Raw genomic sequence first — 18,914 nt, 5'->3', positions numbered from 1 at the left:
GGACCGCAATTATCGACTATCCCCAGCAAAATATGCATACAATGGAGGACGTCGGCGCGGTACACATGCACCACAAGGACAAGCTACAGGGAATGTAGCAAAGCATCATATGAGACACCAAGAGAAAATGCACCAAACAAATAAGATACTGACTATACTGGGAAGTCATAAATGCAGGTATTAAAAAGCTGAGACTTTCGCCAATATGTTCCGGTCAGGAAAATATCGGAGCCCTTCATGCACCACGTCACGGTCACTCAGCATGGCAAAGGGTTCCTACCACTACTCTGACTATGGTGTGAACAGGGTCTGAGGGTGATGGAATCCAGCTCACAGCAAAGCTTCCACACAACCGCCCAGCAAGGATACTGGTGCAATGTGAACAAGACCATACCGTGAGCCACACCCATATCAGACCCTGTGAAGGAGGTATAACAGGTGCAAAAGAGTGTTAGAATGCCAGGTAAAGGCACACACACTACAAATCAAACAAAACAGAAACACCAAAAAAAAATAGTCCATAATAGGTTGTACAAGAAATACAATAGACGTAAACAATAGATGTAAACATTAACAACACAGTGAAACTGCAATGAGGACATAAGCAGGATTAAATAAGTGCAGTTGAAAACCAACACTACTAATGAGTCTGGAATGAGAGCATATTTGTAATTTCTTATTATTTCTTACCAAGTAATGGAATTAGTGGGAAAGGCCAAAAATTAGGCTGTTATACCCCCTCTCTTCACTGACCGGAGGGAAATTGTGTGTATACCCAAACGTAGGAGTCGTTTATTTGTTAATAGAGGATTGCGTGTGGTTGGAGTGATTGTATTTCACCCATCTATCCCATCTAACACTGAACTTCTGTATATTGCGTTCTTCAGCCGCCGCAAATTCTTCAAATCTGTATATGCTATCAATCTTATCCCTCCACATTTGTGGTGACGGAAGTTCTGTCGAAAGCCAAAAACGAGGCAAAAGGAGGCGAGCGGCCATGAGAAGGATGTGGAATAAAGGGGGGATCTTAGGGATGAGGTCTGGAGGCGGAAGACTCAATAAGGCAAATTGAGGGTTTGGGGGTATTGAGGTTTTACATATTATATTACTCCTATCAAATATGTCTTTCCACCAGCTAGATACAGTGGGACAAGTCCACCATATATGGATAAAATTTCCCTTTGATTCCCTGCATCTCCAGCATTCATCTGAACCCGAGCTGTTATATTTGGATGTAATGTCAGGGGTCTTGTACCACCTTGCTAGAATTTTGTAACTATTTTCCTGGATCAGGACACACCTTGACGATTTATGAGGGGAAATAAATAGTTTAGTTAATTCTAGCTGTGAAAAAGAAATTTTCAAATCTCTTTCCCATAATCCCACAAAAGCTGGTTTTGGCATGTTAATATGGGAGTTTAGTTTTTTATATATTTGAGAGATCGGTTTACTTATTGCATTTTGGCTACTTATCCATCCTTCAAACCAAGTAATTGGCCTAAGAAGTGTCTGGAGTGGGATGTGCTTAGAGATGTAGTTGTGAAGGAAGGATATTGGGGAGGGGAGAGAGTCTGAGGCTGAAAGTAGAACAGCTATTTCTTTTTTGCTTATTAATTTACCCTCCATATCAAACAATGAAATAATGGGGATTTGGGATGATTTAAGTGAGTTGGGGAGACACTGTTTCAGTTCTAGGGGGGCTAAGTCTAGTATGTCTCTTACTTGAATTAAGGGGGAGGGTAGAGGAAACCCCCAATTGGATTTTTGAAACCACTTCCATACTGAGAGCGAGGATTTTATAATCTGGTTCGTGCTAGAGAGAGAAATTACTGATCCCTTGTCACCTGTTAGAAGTGACCTGAAGGAGAGTTGGGCTATGGATGACTCCATGTCCACCCATGATTTATGGAGTGGTTCCCGAAACCAATCGAGGATTCTGGTCAGGTGAATAGCCTTGTTGTAGATTTGGGGGTTAGGAAGGCCTATGCCACCTTGATCTTTAGGCTTTTGCAGAGTAGTTATCGCCAATCTCTGGCTTTTTTGTTTCCATATAAATTTGCGGATCTCTGACATCAATGTCCTGAAATGTTTTTTCTTAACCGGAATGGGAAGTACTTGTTGTAGGTAATTAAGTCTTGGGATGATCAAGGAAGTAATTAAGTTCTTCCTACCAAACCATGACAGAGTCTGGAAGTCTAAATGGTGTAACTGATCAGAAATAGACTGAAGTAATGGGGTATAATTAAGATTGAAAAGGTTATTAGGGTCGGAACTTATTTTTATTCCCAGGTAAGAGATGGAAGGGTTGTCCCAGCTAAAGGGAGAATTAGCTTTTAGGAAGTTAATCATGGGTGTGGGGATGCCAATGCCTATGGCTTGAGATTTGCTCATGTTGATTTTGAAGTTGGATAGGGGGCTGAGTCTTTCTAGTAAGTTATGGATGGCCTTCAAGGAAATTTGAGGATTCGTGGTAATGATTAGAAGATCATCCGCGAAAGCTGCGGTTTTATGTTCTTGCTTACCCAGTTTTAACCCCCGCTATTTTTGGGTCTTGTCTGATAGTTTGTAGGAGTGGTTCCATTGTTAATACAAATAAAAGGGGGGACAGGGGACAACCCTGCCTCGTGCCATTTTTAATTTTGAACGGAAGAGAAATGGTATTATTCACCAGCACTGATGCGGAGGCATTAGAATACATAGCGAATGTGGCATCTATAAATGGTGTTGGAACACCAAATTTGGACATTGCACAGCGCATGAAATTCCAATTGACCCTATCGAATGCTTTCTCCGCATCAGTGCTCAGCAAAGTCAGGGGAATGCCTTTCTTTTTTGCATAATAGATAGCATTGAGAATTCTTGCAGTGTTGTCTTTTCCTTCCCGGCCTCTTACAAAGCCTGTCTGATCTCTATGAACCAGGTCTGGTAGGAATGGGGCAAGACGGTTAGCTAACATTTTAGCAAGGAGTTTTAAATCTAAGTTTAAAAGGGATATGGGGCGATAGCTAGAGCATTGGGACGGGTCTTTTCCCTCTTTGGAAGAATGGTAATATGAGCTTAGTCATGTCTGCTGATAGGGTAATCCTATAGGAGGGAACTATTACATACCTGAAGTAAGTGTGGGATGAGGGTGTTGCTGAAGGAGCGATAATAAAGGGCCGGGAGACCATCTGGACCAGGTGCTTGCCGTTTGGGATAATTTTTTATATTTCTATTGAGTTCATCAGTGCTAAAAGGGGCGGTAAGGGTTGATTTTTGCTTTTCAGTCAATTTGGGAAGGGTGATGGCATCGAGGAAGGAGTCAATAGTATCCGGACTAGATAAGTCTTGGTCATTTGGCTTACTCTGTGGGATGTTATATAAAGTTTGATAATACTCTTGGAACTGTAGGGCAATGTCTTTGGAGGTGATAGCCACCCCCCCATCCCTCCTATTAATCTTACTGATGTGGCTTTGAACTTTTATCTTTTTTATAAGGTTCATCATTAGTTTTGAAGCTTTGTTGCCATGGGCAAAGTACTTAAATTGGAGGTGTAAATAAAGTTGCTGAGTTTGCATTAAGGAGATTTTTTAGTTCTGATCTAAGATCATTAAGTTGGGTTAGATCTGAGGCTAGAAGGGATTTTTTATGAGTCTCCTCTAGCTTCTGGATTTCAGAGAGAAGCTGTTCTGTTCTCGCTAATCTCTTTTTTTTAAGTAGGGATCCTAGCTTAATAAATTGTCCTCTTATGTAGGCTTTGTGTGCATCCCACACAATTTGGGGGGATGTCTCGGGAATGGCGTTTAGGAGAAAATACTCCTCCAGGGAGCTCTGTATTTGTTTTTTAAAATCTGGGAAAAATAATAAGTTGCTCGTTTAACCTCCTGAGGGTCTTTTTCACTATGTTATGTTACTGTTCGGGCTTCACGGCCCCCCGCCCCCAACGTTGCAACGTCTAATGGACACAGTGCTGAAGCCTCAAAGGAGATACGCCGCATATCTGGATGATATCATCATCTTCCGCTACGACTGGGACAGTCACTTGGCCAAATTACAGGCCGTAGTGAACTCTCTAAGGCAGCCGGCTTGACCACAAACCCCAAGAAGTGTGCTGTCGGGATGGAGGAGTCACACTACTTGGGGGTATGTGGCATAATTAAACCCCAGGTCAACAAGGTCAATGCTATCCAGGGATGGCCTCAACCTGTGAGCACTAAAGAGGTCAGAGCATTCCTGGGCATTGTTGGGTATTACAGAAGGTGTATGCCGACTTTGCCACAGTATGCCCTCTCCTGAATGACCTTTTGAGGGAAAAGGGTCCGTCATGGTGCGGTGGAATGCACAAGCAGAAAGTGCTTTTCAGGCCTTGAAGTTAGCGTTGTGCGGATCCCCCATCCTCATTACTCCAAGCTTCAAGAGACAATTTATTGTGCAGACGGATGCATCAGACGTAGGGCTGGGAGCTGTCCTGTCTCAGGAGGTGGCGATAAAGTAGACCTTAGAGGCACCAAGGTACTGCTTGCTAGGGCGACACTTCCGTCTAGGGTGGCTAGACGTCCGTTTTTAGGCCAGACAGTCCGGGTTTCTGGCTCCCTGTCCTCTGTTCAGCGCAGGACCTGGACGGACACAGGGATGTCCACCCTTTCAGTAGCTCATGCTCAGACAGCAGCATTGTGCTGTCTGAGCATGAGCTGCAGCAACTGACTGAGGCTTCTCTCACCACAGTCAGTAACTAGAGCCACAGACATAACTCCCTGTGGCTGATTGAGGGGGAGAAAGTACCCCAGGCTGCCCCCAGCTCACCTTCCCCTCAGGAAACTTCTTCCCTCTCCTCCCCAGGTTTTTTCCCAGTCAGTGATGGGGACGTGGATTCACGGAGGCAGGGCGTGGCTTCTTGTGGCAGGCGTAGTTTATCGGTTTGGGCGTGTGTGAGTGAGGTCCCTCTTTCTTGGGTGAAGCCAGTGGCCACCCTACTTCCGTCTGATAACTGACCACTCACCCCTGACTTGGATGAGTAGATCCAAGGAGAGGAATGCCAGAGTAACAAGGTGGTTCTTGTCTCTGCAAAATTTTTGGTTCTCAGTGGAGCGCTGATCTGGTAGACTGCAAGGCAACGCGAATGCCTTATCCCGGACCCATTGTTGGAAATCAGGAGTTTGCCCTGATGGGTCCTGCACTGAGGGGAGGGTATGTGAGAAAGGCATGGTTTGGGAAAACCGATATCTGCCTTTGAAATGGTTAAACTGTGTGTGTAAGCCTTGGGTGTGTCTCTGGTAACTGAAAGGTTAACCCAGACACAGGATAAGCAGGGTTGATAGTCTGTTTTGCCTATGACTAAAATATGTACTGGGACCTGCTTATACTGGAGTGAGTGAGGTTGGCAGTGGCGTGCTAGGGTGTTTTGGCACCCGGGGTCCTTTCACTGGCACCCCCCCCATCCATACTTGACCACATACCTCATCCAGGGACATCTCCTGTCATGTAGACCTTCTCTTTCCTCTTCTCCTCCGTTAGACCGCCATGACAATTTTTTTCAGCCGCATCTCGTCTCTACAGAGATTGATAACACAGACATGTTAGATTTCTCCATTTTTCCATCAACCTCCCCCCCCATCCTGGTGTCCCCACAGTGTCATCCTGCTGCCACCCCCCCAATGCTGTGACGTTGTGCCCCCCCAATGCCCCAGGTACTATAGTGCTGAAAAAATTGTGACCCCCCAATAGACATAATTGTGGTCATTTATCAAACTGGTGTAAAGTAGACTGGATTTCCAAAAGAGCTGTCAAAAATGAAAGGTGGAATCTGATTGGCTGCTATGGGCAACTAAGCCAATTCTACTTTACACCAGTTTGATAAATTGCCCCAAATGTCCCTATAGTGTCCACAGCAGCTATAATGTCCCCTAGAGTGCCCCCAGTAATATAACACCCCTATTAGGGTTGAGCGAACCCGAACTGTAAAGTTCGGGTTCATACCAAACTTAGGACTTTTTGGACACAGGACCCGAACCCGAACAATTCAGTAAAAGTTTGGGTTCGGTGTTCGGCGAGTTAATGGCACTGTTTGAAAGGCTTCAGAGCAGCCAATCAACAAGCGTTTAACTTGTGTGCCCTTTAAAAGCCTCACAGCCATACCTACTATGGCATGGCTGTGATTGTTCAGTGCAGCATGTGACCCAGCCTCTATATAAGCTGGAGTCATTTAGCGCTGCACGTCACTCTGCTCTGATTAGTGTAGGGATAGGATGCTGCTGCTGTGAGGGAGAGAATAGGACAGAATCTTTCATCAGAAGTGCTTGTTAACTCAGCAATCTACCTAGATCTTGCTTCGTGGGTGCAGTGCACAATATTTTTACCCTGCCCTGAGCCCAGTGACCCAGAAAAATAACTTTTATCCGTCTGCTAGTTAGGTGGGCGGCGGCGGCCATTTTATGCAAGTTCTGTGCGCCAGCACAGTATATGTGCATTTGTGACAGTCAAATAGAAGCTTGAAATACTGCAATTATATCTGGGTTTAAAAAAGTCACCCATTTTTGGCAATACTACATCTGTGGAGCATTAGTCAGTGTGCAATTTAAGCTAGAAATACAGCAAAAATTTTCTGGGTTTTAAAAAAACAACTCTTTTTGGCAATATACTTAATTTTACAGCCCTTGCTGCATCTGTCAGTGTGAAAATTCAAGCGCCATATACTGCTGTCATATTCTGTTATTAAAAAAACACCCATTTAGGGCAAAATCCTAATTTTGCGGCAATTGCTTGATCTGTCATTGTTAAAAACAAGCTTAAAATACTTCAATATTTTTCTGGGTTTTAAAAAACACCCATTTTTGGCAATACCCTCCATCTGGGGCCTATGTCGCATTAGTCAGTGTACAATTTAAGCTAGAAATACAGCAATAATTTTCGGGGTTTTAAAGAAAACCCGTTTTGTGCAAAATACAACATTTTATAGCCCTTGTTGCATCTTTCAGTGTGAAATTCAAGCGTTGTATACTGCTGTCATATTTTGCTATAAAAAACACCCATTTTGGGCAAAGTACTTAATATTACTGCCTTTGCTGCATCTGTCAGTGAGAGATACATGCGTTAGATATTGCTGTCTATTCTGTTATTAAAAAAAACACCCTTTTTAGGCAAAATACTGAATTTTATAGCCCTTGCTGCATTAGTCAGTGTGAAATTCAAGCGTTATATACTGGTGTCATATTCTGTTATTAAAAAAACACACATTTTGGGCAAAGTACTTAATATTACAGCCTTTGCTGCATCTGTCAGTGAGAGATACATGCGTTAGATACTGCTGTTCTATTCTGTTATTAAAAAAACACCCATTTTGGGCCAAATACTAAATTTGTGGCCTTGTCGGCATCTGTCAGTGTGAGATACAAGCTTGAAATACAGCAATAATATTCTGTTATTAAAAAAACACAAATTTTGGGCAAAGTACTTAATATTGCAGCATCTGTCATAGTGAGATACACGCGTTAGATAACTGGTGTTCTATTCTGTTATTTAAAAAACACACATTTTTGGGCAAGATCCTAAATTTTAGAAATATGAGGAGAGCGTCAAATAAGGGACGTGGGCCCCGGTCGTGGTGCTGCTGGTGAGCTCCTGTTGCAGGAGAAGATGTGGTTGATCTGTGCCAGCTACATGCACAAGTGAAACATCTTCCGCAGGTGCGAGTAGGCGACAGAACCTTCAGCGGTATTTGGTCGGGCCTAATGCGGGCTCTACGAATGGTGGAGGCCAGAACAAGTACAGGCGATAGTAGATTGGGTTTCTGAAAGTGACTCCAGTTCCTTTACATTGTCTCCCACCCAGTCTCCTGCTGAAAGATCAGATTGGCACCTGCAGCCGATGTCCATCAGTCTTTCACCTCACCCCCTTGCAAATCAGCCAAGCAGTCTGAGCCCCAAGTCATGCAGCAGTCTCTTCTGCTTTTTATTGACTCTGTTAGCAGGGTTTCCCAGGGCCATCCACCTAGCCCTGCCCCATAAGTGGAAGAGATTGAGTGCACCAATGCCCAACCACTTATATTTCAAGATGAGTACATGGGATGACCACCGCAGCACGTCTCGGATGATGAAGAAACACAGGAGCCAACTGAGGTGGCTTTCAAAAGTGTGCAGACCGACAAGGAGGGCAGGGGTGAGGACTGGGTGTAAGATGATGTGGAGGACCTCGACCCCACATGGAATCAAGGTCATGCGAGTAACCTGTGTAGTTCGGAGGAAGTGGCGGGGGTTGCACAGAGCCACCAGCACAGCAGAAGAGGGAGCAGGGTGTAAAAGCGGAGAGGCCGTCCCCTAGACATTTCACCTGCTACTGCCCACCACAGCAAGGGACCGAGCACACCAAAGCCAGCTCCAAGGAGTTCCCTGGCATGGTAGTTCTTCAGACAATGTGCTGCTGACAAGACACGAGTGATTTGTACGCTGTGCAATCAGATCCTGAAGCCAGGCATAAACGTTCTCAACCTGAGCACAACCTGCATGACCAGGCATCTAAGTGCAAAGCACTAGCTGCAGTGGAGTAGACACCTCAAAAACCAAGAAAAGTCCTCCTCCTTCCTCTTCTGCTGCAGTCTCGGCCTCTTCATCCACCTCTGAGTGACAGTGCTACCTGCCACCCCCGCAAACAGAGGATCTGCCAGCAACACCACCACCTGGGTCACCAAGCATCTCCACAATGTCCCACGGAATCATTCAGCTCTCCATCTCCCAAACACTGGAGCGGAAGAGGAAGTACCCCCCTACCCACCCGCAATCCCTGGCCCTGAATGCCAGCCCCACTTCACCACCAATGACTGGGCCTCCATGCGAGAGCTGTGTTCCTTGCGCTGTTTCGAGTACTCCACCAACATGGCAGTGTGTAGCGTCCCACTAGGTAAAGGTGGGCACTACACAAGGGTCAATTGGTGTGCGTGTTACTTCTACTCACAAGGAACAGAAATGTTTATATTTTTATTATGCATTTAATGTATTTTCTAATGTGTTTTTATATGCTATGTTCCCCTGGTGTAATGTGTAAGCAGGCCTAGTTGGGTGTAGTTAGACATCCCAGACACTAGAGGCAGATAGGGAGCCCCTAGTATAAATGTTCAGGCCCAGACAGGGAGAGGGAAGTTCAGAGTCAGGAGTCTGCAGAGACAGAAGTAAGAAGGCACCAGCCAGAGGTATGCTGAGGGCCTCCTCCTGACATGCAGCTTGATAGCCCCGGCTGCTAGCTATAACCAGGGGGCTAGTGAGGATCCCTAGCCTGCCTGTAGTCCAAGAGAGCCTCAGTTAGCTCTGAAGGACACCCCAGTTGCAGGACAGAACCTCCTGGGAGAAACCCACAGTCCTTCACCAGTCAAGCAAGGATTTACAAGCAAAGATAAGTAACACTGATAGGCAGATGCTTTAGGAAGCAAAGCAAGGATTTAATACGAGAGGAAGATATATATATTACCAAGGATTTAAGCCAGCATTTAGGCATCCGGGCCTTGGGATTGAAACCAGACAGGAGTTCTAGAAAGGAACAGTGTACGCCATTTCTGAGGAAAGGTACAACCTGATTCTGAGTGTGTTGTGTATTTACCCTCTGAGTATCTTGCTTGATCAATACCTGCCATCTTGTGAAATAAGCCTGCTTGTGATCTAAAGGACTGTATTACCATCTGCATGTACAAAGTTGGACTGTTAAGTAAAGCAACGTTTGGTTCACTATACCACCTGTGTACCTCACTTATTCCAACTATAAATCGGTGTGCCACCGTTACAGGCACTCGCATCACGAATCCACAGGGACCTTGCCCCAGGCACTCAAAATACCTGTAACATCCAGGCACCTCATCCACCATCAGGCCTGGTCCCTACATACCGTGTGTGCCCCAGAGGAACTGTGTCTACCTCTCCTTCACTGCCGCATGCCTGCCCAGGGTTCTCCAATACAGTGAGCAACCCTCGATTGCCCATAACCGTGACCTCACTTCGCTATAACCCTGCAGGTCTGGCGTGCTGCATAAATTTGGCGTCACGAACAGGATAACGAACATTCCTGCGCCATTGCGGATATACAACTGTGTGCTAAAAATTGCCTTAAAGTGACCAAGCCCTAATTGTTTTATTAAAAAGTGCTTGGCCAAAGAACCGTCATAATTAGCGGTGTGAAGATAATATTTTCTGGACTGTTTGCTGCTTATTTGAGCCACCGCTTGCTGTCCGTGAATAGACAGCGTTTTGCTAAAGATGGCCGCTCAGCTTGCTTGAATTTACTGCTGCGTCATCTTCATACTGAATTGGCGGTAAAAGTTGGCGCCTTTTTGCTGAAAAGAGCGGGAAAAGGCTATCTGTCGGCGCCACCGTCCTGTCTGGACATTTGCATGTCTGCAGAAATGGACTCCGCCTCCCCATACTGGAGTACCTGGGGGGCGGCCTCCCAGTGCAATGGGAGGATCTGTCTGAACTTATTGGCGCCACCCTGTCGCTCTCCAGAGAAGGATCGAGCATGTTGAAGAGTGAAGACTGCTCTGCTGGGATGTCCGCGCCTGATTTGTTAAAAATGGATTGTGTTGGTGTAGAGCCAGAGGACGCTCCACCGGCCTACTCTCCGGGACCGGAGAAACCCGCCTGCCCGCCACCGAGGACGCAACCGGAGAATTATTATGGCTCCTGGAGAGACTTCTTCCAGCCCTCATTCAAGTGGTCAGCATTAATGGCAGAGATACGGGAGGCCGCCATAAAGAGGACGACCAAGACGAAGATATATTATGAAGAACTGGCAAAGACCGTTCTTGAGCGCCACACTGACACCCAACCCCGCCTGGAAAGGAGAAAGGGGTTGGTAGTGGCCTTTGACAAGAACCGTGGCTACGGTTTCATACAGGACTATACCACCGGCAGAGACTTATATGTAAATCGGAGGTCCGTCAAGCGGAGTTACCTCTCCGAATATATGCACAACCTCCGCGATGGAGAGGAGGTGGAGTTCACCCCTGCCGAGGGCCTGCGAGGCCCATATGCCACTGCCGTGACCCGTCCCAAGAAAGAACTGGAGGACTGGGAAGCAGATGAGGACTACACTGGCTGCGAGCGCGAACCTGCGCGCTCTCCAGAACCGGCCCATCATGCGTTTCAAGAGCGGGGCTCTTTCATTGGCCCGAATGTTTTCTGGCAGCCAACTGTATTCGAGAAATGGGTGCGCCCCTATCCGTCCCCTGAGCTGCCTCGCCGGGAGAAAACGATTAGAGAGATGGAGAACTTGGAAAGACTCCACGTGACCCTAGACAATATCCGGAAGGGTAAGAGACCAGATGCGCCACCTGAGCCTGCAGCGGCTGCGCAGGATGCACCCTCTATGATACAAGTGCCGGCGGTGACATCGGAAGACAGCGATCCTGAGACCGAGAGCCTGGATGACCAGATCGTCCGTCTGGAGGAAAAGTTGCGGGAGTTACGCAGAATTGCCACCGCCAGAATCCGGACGCCACCTAGGAAGGAAGAGGTCCGGCTTCAGCCCTCGGACGTTGCTGGGTCAGAGGTAAGGGTGCCTGTCCCTACCAGCCGGCCACCTTCTGCTACTGCGGCTGCGTTGAGGCCCCCAAGAAGGCCCTCTCACACTGTGACTTGCTGCGCAGAGCCAGTTATTCCAGAGCCCACCGGACCGCTTGCGGCGGCGGTACCTAGGCCAGCCCAGCCTACAATAATTATGCCTGGACCGGTGCGGTCCCCAACTGTAATCACCCCTAGGCCTATGGGGCCTATACCTATTAGGGGTCCATTTATGTTGCAGTTGCCCCCCAATACCGTGTTGTGGGCACATCCGCCTGTGGAAGCTTATTACAGGCCTCGTCTACAAGCAGAGCCAGGGAGCACCACTGAGATGCAAAGTGATTATGACATGCCCCTGTGAATTGGCCTGCTAGGCCATTGATTTCTTTGATTTGCTTTCATCACAGGACCTCATTGCTGAGAATTTAACCCTCTCAGGACAGGAATCCTTTGTTTTGGTCCTTTGTTGCTGCTGCCAGTTACCCACGGCTCACTGGTGGTGGTCAACCACTGAAATACCAATGTCAGCAAAGCCATCTTGTTTACAGGACCTCCTGCCTGCTTCTTCAAAATTGTGCCAAGTTGTGCCTGTTTCTATGTTGCACCTTTAACCCTTTAACCCCCTTTTCAGGTTGATTAAGGGTATTGCAGCACTTATTTTTATATATATATGCCAATGGAATAATGTGGGCTATTTTTATGTGCTGTCTTTTTATTGTGCAACATTAAATTTTAAGGAAACATGCCCGGAGATAGACTCAAAAGTACATGAGCCTCTGAGATATTGCTACTTTAAAGAAATGCGCCCAGAGATGTAAATCCATTGTATGTGAGCCTCTGTGATTTTATAGTTCCTCTGCCTAGCGTGTTGGTAACACTGCTCCAAAATAAGACAGAAACCTGGGTACGGACTCATACTTGTTCCTTGAGCCTCCAAGAACTTTTAATTGTTTTATATTTTGTCTACTGTTCTATTATGAACAATTTGCACTTATGGACTATCCTGGTATCATTGTTACGCTGCACCAGGTCAGCGCCCCTGTTCCCTCACACTATCCTGAGAGAAGAGAACGACGCCCCTTTTCACCGTCACTTGTTCCTAAGCCAGTGGAACTGCCTGATTTATGCCTATAATGTATTCTTGCAAATGTAGATGAAATTTTCCTGCTTTGCATTATTTTCTCTTTTTCAGGTGCAGTATCCAGCTGGGCAGGGCCCCTCCATGTTGCGCCGAGGACGGGCAACGTTATAGCGTGGTGGTATGTAGTGTCCCACTAGGTAAAGGTGGGCACTACACAAGGGTCAATTGGTGTGCGTGTTACTTCTACTCACAAGGAACAGAAATGTTATATTTTATTATGCATTTAATGTATTTTCTAATGTGTTTTTATATGCAATGTTCCCCTGTGTAATGTGTAAGCAGGCCTAGTTGGGTGTAGTTAGACATCCCAGACACTAGAGGGAGATAGGGAGCCCCTAGTATAAATGTTCAGGCCCAGACAGGGAGAGGGAAGTTCAGAGTCAGGAGTCTGCAGAGACAGAAGTAAGAAGGCACCAGCCAGAGATATGCTGAGGGCCTCCTCCTGACATGCAGCTTGATAGCCCCAGCTGCTAGCTATGACCAGGAGGCTAGTGAGGATCCCTAGCCTGCCTGTAGTCCAAGAGAGCCTCAGTTAGCTCTGAAGACACCCCAGTTGCAGGACAGAACCTCCTGGGAGAAACCCACAGTCCTTCACCAGTCAAGCAAGGATATTACAAGCAAAGATAAGTAACACTGATAGGCAGATGCTTTAGGAAGCAAAGCAAGGATTTAATACGAGAGGAAGATATATATATACCAAGGATTTAAGCCAGCATTTAGGCATCCGGGCCTTGGGATTGAAACCAGACAGGAGTTCTAGAAAGGAACAGTGTACGCCATTTCTGAGGAAAGGTACAACCTGATTCTGAGTGTGTTGTGGATTTACCCTCTGAGTATCTTGCTTGATCAATACCTGCCATCTTGTGAAATAAGCCTGCTTGTGATCTAAAGGACTGTATTACCATCTGCATGTACAAAGTTGGACTGTTAAGTAAAGCAACGTTTGGTTCACTATACCACCTGTGTACCTCACTTATTCCAACTATAAATCGGTGTGCCACCGTTACAGGCACTGGCGTCACAAATCCCACAGGGACCTTGCCCCAGGCACTCAAAATACCTGTAACATCCAGGGCACCTCATCCACCATCAGGCCTGGTCCCTACATACCGAGTGTGCCCCAGAGGAACTGTGTCTTCCTCTCCTTCACTGCCGCATGCCTGCCCAGGGTTCTCCAATACAGTGAGCAACCCTCGATTGCCCATAACCGTGACCTCATTTCGCTATACCCTGCAGGTCTGGCGTGCTGCAAGTGCCGATAACGCCGTTCTCAGCGTTACTATCCCACTTCTATGCCTCCTTGAAAAAACGCTGCTGGCAATGATGGAAGAGGATGTGGCACAGGAGGAGGAGGAGGAGGAAGAGGGATCATTTCATAGGGTTTCTGGCCAGTCCTTCACAAGTGGCTCCGAGGGTGGGTTCCTGCACCCACAAACGCCAGGTACACAATTGCCCAGACAGGGCACAGTTCTGGAGGATGACGAGGTGGAGGATGAGAAGGAGGAGATGGAGGAGAAGGAACCTTCTCCTCCACAGCAGGGTGGCACCCAAACCAGAAGGATCCTTCTCCTTAACAGCAGGATGGCACCCAAACCAGCTCATGGCCATTACTGGTGCATGGCTGGGGGGGATACAGAGGACACAGACGATACACCTCCCACAGAGGACAACTTTTCGTTGCCTCTGGGCAGCCTGGCACATATGAGCGATTACATGCTGCAGTGTCTCCGCAACGACCGGCGAGTTGCCCACATTTTAACTTGTGCTGATTACTGGGTGGGTACGCTGCTGGATCTCTGTGACAAGGACAACATACCGTCCATAATTCTGGAGTGTGATCGTAAGATGCGCGAGTACAAGCGCACGTTGGTAGACGCGCTGCTGGTGGCATTCCCATCTGACAGTTAGGGCACAGTGGAAGCACAAGGCGAAGGCAGAGGAGGAGGAAGAGGTTGCCAACGCAGCTGGGGCACCACCAGCACCTCAGAAGGCAGGGTTAGCATGGCCGAAATGTGGAAAAGCTTTGTCAGCACGTCATAACAACCAGCACCACCAGCTGATATGGAACGTCTTAGCAGGAGGCAGCATTTCAGCAACATGGTGGAGCAGTATGTGTGCACACGCCTACACGTACTGAATGACGGGTCTGCCCCGTTTAACTTCTGGGTCTCCAATTTGGGCACACGGCCTAAGCTTGCCCTTTACGCCTTGGAGGTGCTGGCCTGCCCTGCAGCCAGTGTATTGTCTGAACGTGTGTTTAGCACGGCAGGGGGCGTTATCACAGACAAGCGCAGCTGCCTGTCCACAGGCAATGTGGACAAGCTCACGTTCATTAAAATGAACCAGGCATGGATCCCACAGGCCTTGTCCGTACCTTATGCAGAATAGACATGTATACAGGATTTAACCAGCCATTGTTATACTACAGCGCAATTGCTCATTCTTGTATTTTGGATGTTTCACACTCTTTTGGAGTGTACCCTAATAAAAAAAAAAATAATTAAAAATTAAAACCAAAAACCAGTTTTGGCTGCCTCGTCCTCCTCCACCGCCGCTTCCACCTACACCACTACATCCACCACCTACTCAAACTCCTACTCTATATGGACCTCCACCTTATAAATCAAGTTTATTTTTTTTAATTTGTACGTATTTTATTTTATATTATTTCACTAATTTGTCTGTTACATTTTCTGGTGAAATTCTCCAATATTTGCGTGTGATACACCACTGCTATACTTAGTAGACAGGTAAAAAAATATCACTAATTTGTCTGTTACATTTTCTGGTGAAATTCACCAATTTCTGGGTGTGGTATACCACTGCTATACCTAGTAGAAAGGTAAAAACATTCCACTAATTTGTCTGTTACATATTCGGGTGAAATTCACCAATTTTTGGGTGTGATATACCCCTGCTGTACCTAGTAGACAGGTAAACAAATTTCACTAATTTGTCTGAAACGTCCCTTTCACACAGGCGTGGGGTAAACGCATTGCACCCGCACTGAATCTGTACCCATTTATTTCTATGGGGCTTTGCACATGAGCGGTGATTTTCACACATCACTATTTTGTGTGTTTTTCATGCAACACAGGCCCCATAGAAGTGAAAGGGGCTGCGTGAAAATCGCAAGCATCCGCAAGCAAGTGCGGATGCGGTGAGATTTTCACGCATGATTGCTAGGAGATGATCGGGATGGGGACCCGAATATTATTATTTTCCCTTATAACATGGTTATAAGGGAAAATAATAGCATTCTTAATACTGAATGCTTAGTAAAATAGGGCTGGAGGGGTTAAAAAAATAAATAAATAATTTTTTTTACTCACCTCATCCACTTGTTCGCGCAGCCCGGCTTCTCTTCTGTCTTCTGTGATATAAAGCGATCAAAACGTCATATGCACCACAAAATAGTGCCAATCAAACCGTCATCTCATCCCACAAAAATGATACCCTACCTAAGACAATCGCCCAAAACATAAAAAAACTATGGCTCTCAGAATATGGAGACACTAAAGCATGATTTTTTTGTATCAAAAATGATATTGTGTAAAACTTAAATAAATAAAAAAAGTTGACATATTAGGTATTTCCACGTCCGTAATGACCAGCTCTATAAAAATACCACATGATCTAACCCCTCAGGTGAACACCGTCAAAAAATAAAAACTGTGCTAAAAAAACATTTTTTTGTCACCTTACATCACTAAAAGTGCAACACCAAGCGATCAAAGAGGCATATGCCCCCCAAAATAGTACCAATCTAACCGTCACCTCATCCTGCAAAAAATGAGCCCCTACCTAAGACAATCGGCAAAAAAATAAAAAATAAATTGCTCTCAGACTATGGAGATATTTTTCAAAAATGATATTATTGTGTAAAACTTAAAAAAATTAAAAATAAGTAGAGATAACCTGCTGTATAAAAATATCACATGACCTAACCCCTCAGGTTAAGGCCTCTTTCACACTACCGTTTTTTTTTTTCGTTTACGGGCCGTTTTTTGCTTTCCGTATACGGAACCATTCATTTCAATGGTTCCGCAAAAAAAAAAGGAATGTACTCCGTATGCATTCCATTTCCATATTTCCGTTCCGTTGAAAGATAGACCATGGCCTATTATTGCCCGCAAATCGCGTTCTGTGGCGTTATTAAAGTCAATGGGTCCGCCAAAAAAAAGGAACACATATGGAAATGCATTTGTATGTCTTCCATATACGTTCCATTTTTGCGGATCCATCTATTGAAAATTTTATGCCCAGCCCAATTTTTTCTATGTAATTACGGTATACAGGGAGTGCAGAATTATTAGGCAAGTTGTATTTTTGAGGATTAATTTTATTATTGAACAACAACCATGTTCTCAATGAACCCAAAAAACTCATTAATATCAAAGCTGAATATTTTTGGAAGTAGTTTTTAGTTTGTTTTTAGTTTTAGCTCTTTTAGGGGGATATCTGTGTGTGCAAGTGACTATTACTGTGCATAATTATTAGGCAACTTAACAAAAAACAAATATATACCCATTTCAATTATTTATTTTTACCAGTGAAACCAATATAACATCTCAACATTCACAAATATACATTTCTGACATTCAAAAACAAAACAAAAACAAATCAGTGACCAATATAGCCACCTTTCTTTGCAAGGACACTCAAAAGCCTGCCATCCATGGATTCTGTCAGTGTTTTGATCTGTTCACCATCAACATTGCGTGCAGCAGCAACCACAGCCTCCCAGACACTGTTCAGAGAGGTGTACTGTTTTCCCTCCTTGTAAATCTCACATTTGATGATGGACCACAGGTTCTCAATGGGGTTCAGATCAGGTGAACAAGGAGGCCATGTCATTAGATTTTCTTCTTTTATACCCTTTCTTGCCAGCCACGCTGTGGAGTACTTGGACGCGTGTGATGGAGCATTGTCCTGCATGAAAATCATGTTTTTCTTGAAGGATGCAGACTTCTTCCTGTACCACTGCTTGAAGAAGGTGTCTTCCAGAAACTGGCAGTAGGACTGGGAGTTGAGCTTGACTCCATCCTCAACCCGAAAAGGCCCCACAAGCTCATCTTTGATGATACCAGCCCAAACCAGTACTCCACCTCCACCTTGCTGGCGTCTGAGTCGGACTGGAGCTCTCTGCCCTTTACCAATCCAGCCACGGGCCCATCCATCTGGCCCATCAAGACTCACTCTCATTTCATCAGTCCATAAAACCTTAGAAAAATCAGTCTTGAGATATTTCTTGGCCCAGTCTTGACGTTTCAGCTTGTGTGTCTTGTTCAGTGGTGGTCGTCTTTCAGCCTTTCTTACCTTGGCCATGTTTTGAGTATTGCACACCTTGTGCTTTTGGGCACTCCAGTGATGTTTCAGCTCTGAAATATGGCCATACTGGTGGCAAGTGGCATCTTGGCAGCTGCACGCTTGACTTTTCTCAGTTCATGGGCAGTTATTTTGCGCCTTGGTTTTTCCACACGCTTCTTGCGACCCTGTTGACTATTTTGAATGAAACGCTTGATTGTTCGATGATCACGCTTCAGAAGCTTTGCAATTTTATGAGTGCTGCATCCCTCTGCAAGATATCTCACTATTTTTGACTTTTCTGAGCCTGTCAAGTCCTTCTTTTGACCCATTTTGCCAAAGGAAAGGAAGTTGCCTAATAATTATGCACACCTGATATAGGGTGTTGATGTCATTAGACCACACCCCTTCTCAGTACAGAGATGCACATCACCTAATATGCTTAATTGGTAGTAGGCTTTCGAGCCTATACAGCTTGGAGTAAGACAACATGCATAAAGAGGATGATGTGGTCAAAATACTCATTTGCCTAATAATTCTGCACTCCCTGTACTGTATATGCCATATGGAAAAACGGAAGGTAAAAACGGAACAGAAAAGGAAACACAATGGAAACAAAAAAGGGAACAACGGATCCGTGAAAAACGGACCGCAAAACACTGAAAAAAGACTTACGGTTGTGTGAAAGAGGCCTAACACTGTAAAAAAAATAAAAAATTAAAAAGTGTGTCAAAAAAGCCATTGTTTTGTCACCTTACATCACAAAAAGTGTAATACCAAGCGATCAAAAATTCATATGCACCCCACAATAGTACAAATCAAACTGTCATTTGATACCGAAAAAAATTAACTCCTACATAATATAGTTGCCAAAAAATTTAAAAAACTACGGCTTTCAGAATGTGGAGACAAAAAAAAATATATTTTTTATTTTATTATGTAAAACTGA

This window comes from Bufo bufo, chromosome 1 (genome assembly GCF_905171765.1).
Source record: "Bufo bufo chromosome 1, aBufBuf1.1, whole genome shotgun sequence".
Lineage (NCBI taxonomy): Eukaryota > Metazoa > Chordata > Amphibia > Anura > Bufonidae > Bufo > Bufo bufo.
This window is presented reverse-complemented; position numbering follows the sequence as displayed.